Source organism: Brienomyrus brachyistius, unplaced genomic scaffold (assembly GCF_023856365.1).
Source record: "Brienomyrus brachyistius isolate T26 unplaced genomic scaffold, BBRACH_0.4 scaffold76, whole genome shotgun sequence".
Classification (NCBI taxonomy): Eukaryota; Metazoa; Chordata; class Actinopteri; order Osteoglossiformes; family Mormyridae; genus Brienomyrus; species Brienomyrus brachyistius.
Window position 1 is genome coordinate 870,246 of NW_026042351.1, and position 3,839 is coordinate 874,084.

The following is a 3,839-nucleotide window of genomic DNA, read 5'->3' on the forward strand; positions in this document are numbered from 1 at the left end:
AAAATAACTTTGTGTAGCCTAGTAATGGTGTAGTGCAATATTCTTTGGTTTGTAATATAAGGGATTAAATAATATCTTCCAAGTGAGATACAGGCCCTCCACATTTTCAGTGAAAGGAGACCAGACAGCATGAAAGCTCTTCCTACAGTTGCCTCTGCTGTATCTCAGATTTTCAAAAGGTAACATAGAAAACACATCTTTAACCTATTGTCTGAAGGCAGGGGGTCTGGAGGACTTCCACTGTGTGAGAGTTGTTCTTCCACCCAGCAGAGAGGAGAAGGCTGTGGCTCTGGCCTGTGAGGCGGTGTATTGTTTTTCTGCGGGGAGATGTGAGCATCGGGTGAGACTCGACTCAAATGCAGCCACTTTGAGACAGACGTGGACTTTAAGGAAACACAGACTACACATGGAACAGCAATGACTGAGCTGGGGAACGCAGTGAGGGCAGACATATTTATACACAGCACACTAATCAGCGACAAAACAGGTGTACAGGGTTAGGATGGAGAACTATAATGGGATACAGAAGAATTAGGAGGGTTACAAAGGGCCAGCAGCGACCCCTGCTGGCATGAGTGGGAGGAGACATGAAAAAATAAGAGATTACAGATCATGACAGGAGCACCAAGCACAGCAACAGTGGGGTCATGCTCAATTATCACACCACATATATTAGAAAACATTATGAATATCTGTTCCCAAAAATTGTTCAAACATCAGCATGAGCGAAACGTACGACTGGTTGTATCTAGGCTACACTGGCACTGACAGCAGAGTGTAACAAATTACCAGCTACGACATATATCTGATGATTCAGAAGAAAGACAAGTTGAAGAAACAAAGTGGTTAATTGACTATTGTATAATAATCAAATCACTTCATAATCATGTAATACATAATATGTCACGATGGGAAGAGGGACAATCCAAGGGCAGCCTTGTGGGTTTTATTGCTGAACCAAAAGACATGAATAGAACCCAAGAGGAGGAGGAGAGCGCAAATAGGAGGGAGGGAGGAAGGAATAAGCAGGAGGAGTCGGGGAGAACCTACTAACACGGGGAGCAGAGAGGGGTCCTCCTCCTTTTTGGGTAAAACTAATTGCTTGTGACATGGTAAGAGGCAACTTCTTTCTTGAGAGAATTTCTTTAAAGGGCAAGACAACCAAAGCTGTAAATCTAACAGGAAAAAATAGCCTTTGTAGAATTCTATGTGAAGACCCTCTGGGCCAGGCGCCCTGCCGCTCTGCATTGTTTTATTTGCATGTACAACTTTGTACTCCATAATTTTAATATTTTATCACGAAGCCTGAAGAGCAATATGAACTATATCTTGCTTTAAGTAAATTGTCTCATCCATTATTAGATTTAAACACAGTCATAATCCACAGCAAACTGCACTTACAGCCTTCATCCTGCTCTTCAGTCTCTGACGTGCTGCATCTAAATGGGGACTCGTCAAAAAGCCAAGTGGAGCTGTCATGAATGAAGGCCTTGTTCAAGCTTCCCCAGCCTGACAGCAGGTTAGTCTCTCATTTGACTAAAGTATATTTAACTTCTACAGAACTTTGCAGGCTCATCTAGGATGGAGAATTTCTGCTGCTGAGCGCCTTAGAAGAGATTCTCAGAGGGAGATACGAGTCCTAGGTGCCTGCTGGGTACATATTCAAGACAGAGTTAGGACCGACTTCAATAATTCTGCACTGTCTCCCAGATTAGAGGAAAAAATTGTATTTTACTGAAAATTTCATTTATGGAATTTTACCTTAGACTTGGTCAACAGCCATGTGGATAAATTTCAGAACTACAGACGGTCTGTGGGTTGGGGGGACAGGCAGGTTGGCAGGTGGGGGCACACTGAATGCTCCTAGGGGTGTGGTGGGTGTGCTTATATGATTTACAGGAGCCGAGGCTAACAAAGGCACTAAACTGCACAAACAGCCTCCTGTACGAAGTTTTACATGAAAAGGGGCCATGGGCTTGTTGGCGCTATGTTTCTTAGCACTCTGACTAATACAGCCAACTGGACCCGTCTACCTCTTCAAAAACATCCATGCAGAGTTTCCTGCCTGTTTCTGACAGCTTTCACTGTTTTTCTTTTTTGCTCCAGTATCTTGACCTTTACAATCTGGAGGATTGCTACCCTCCAACTAGCTGTTTTGGGTCAAAATGGCCCCATCTGCGTTAATTTGCATCATTAATTACAGCATAAATCGATACATTCCAGATGAATTTTTAAGGTAATTTCAACAAAAGCCTGTAAAATTGTTAGTTCTGTTAGGCAGAACTGAAAATATGATGTTAAATGTATCACAGTGCAATTGTATTAAAAATAAATCAATGACTTTGCATGACTATTTTTGCACGACAGATTTAAATTTCATGTTTATAGTTCAATTTTATGTTATATAAACAAAATAATTTTTAATACAGTGCATTTTTTTATTAATTCAACAGCACCCATGTTCAATCCACTTAAGTTTGGAAGGTAACGCAGATCTTTCTTAAGTGGGCATCTAGAGATATCGTCCCCCCTCCAAGCACCCCTTTTCTCCACTAGTTCTGTATGGAGCTCGACAGGAGGAATGGAGAGGTAGAGAAAGGGGTTAGTCTCACACATAATGTAATGCAAAATAAAGAGTAAATACAAGTGCCATGAAGCAGAATTGAGCTCCAGCAGGCCTCGACTTACAGTAAAGGAATTGTAAGGCAGACATGCTAACAAAACAGCTTTACATTCCCAATTCCAAACCATTAATGGGCAACCTTAGAGTGACAATGGCTAAAAAAAACCTTAGCTATAAGCAGGAATGAAACGTGAAAAGCCAAGACTCCACATGAACATGTTCTCCCCTTGCAGAGTCAGATCACGCATTTGAAGTGTTCCCAAGTGTTTGTGTGTTTTAGGTTCCTGTTAGTGAGGGGTCCTTTGCCGTTCTGTCTGACATCCAACAGAAAGTGCACTGTGTCTCTGCAACTTAAGCTGAGTCAGTGTAAGTGTGTGGCTCAGTAGCTCAAGTATTTGGGCTTGTAATCCAAAGTTTGCTGGTTTAAATCCAGCTTCAGATGGATAACTGTATGTTTATGGGCCATTGAGTTATGAAAAATAATCAATGTAGTGAATCACTATATTCTCAAATTACTTGTACTTTTATGAACAACACCATTTATTAAACAAACAAATCTACATTGGCAGAATGAAAAATTAAAAATGAAAATAAACTATCATTTAAGAAACTGTGGAAAACTGAATTTACAATATTTGTAAATTGAAGGAAGAGTCCATTAACTTAAAACCGTTTTTTGATGGATTCTTTTTTTTTTGCAGTGTATGACGCGCTTGAATTCACTGAGCTCAAGTGTATGTGAAAATTAATATATTTACATCTAGTATGTTTCATGACTTCACTGTATTTCCCTGTGCAATGATCAGTTTCATCTAACTGGTGATGTTAAAGGCAGAGCTGAAATTTAGTTTAGTCATGACCTCAAAATTTAAATTGAATAGGTATTCTGTACAACCAGACGGAACTGCTGGTTGGGCTGGTCATCACCTGCTTTTTCTAAGTGAGGTCAAAATGTAAAGTTTCAAATTGCACAATATATATTTGTCATGGCCCGGCTCGTCGGCTCCTCGTGTGTGCCACGCCCCCTGATTACCCGCGTGTGCGTCCCTGATTGTTTCCAGCCTTGTCTGATTACTTTGCTTAGTCTTGTCCTGTTTTAAGTCCTGGTCTTGCCTGTTACCCTTGTCCGTCATTGTGGATGATTGTTAGTCCCTGTCCGATGCTCCCTACTCCCCGTTACTTTAATAAAACCCCGTTATTCCCCGTACCTGGTTTC

General features: G+C 41.0%; 1 long non-coding RNA gene across 2 annotated transcripts; it reads right to left on the reverse strand.

The window, feature by feature from the left end:
• Window positions 1–2,827, reverse strand: LOC125726805 (uncharacterized). 2 transcript variants are annotated; one of them, XR_007388410.1, is made up of 3 exons: window positions 1,402–2,827; window positions 1,055–1,143; window positions 1–317 (listed from the first exon to the last, which is right to left on the reverse strand). It is a non-coding gene; the product is annotated as an uncharacterized LOC125726805 (long non-coding RNA). The 2 variants fall into 2 exon arrangements; XR_007388409.1 differs by having other exon boundaries at window positions 1,051–1,143.
• Window positions 2,828–3,839: the final 1,012 nt, after the last annotated feature.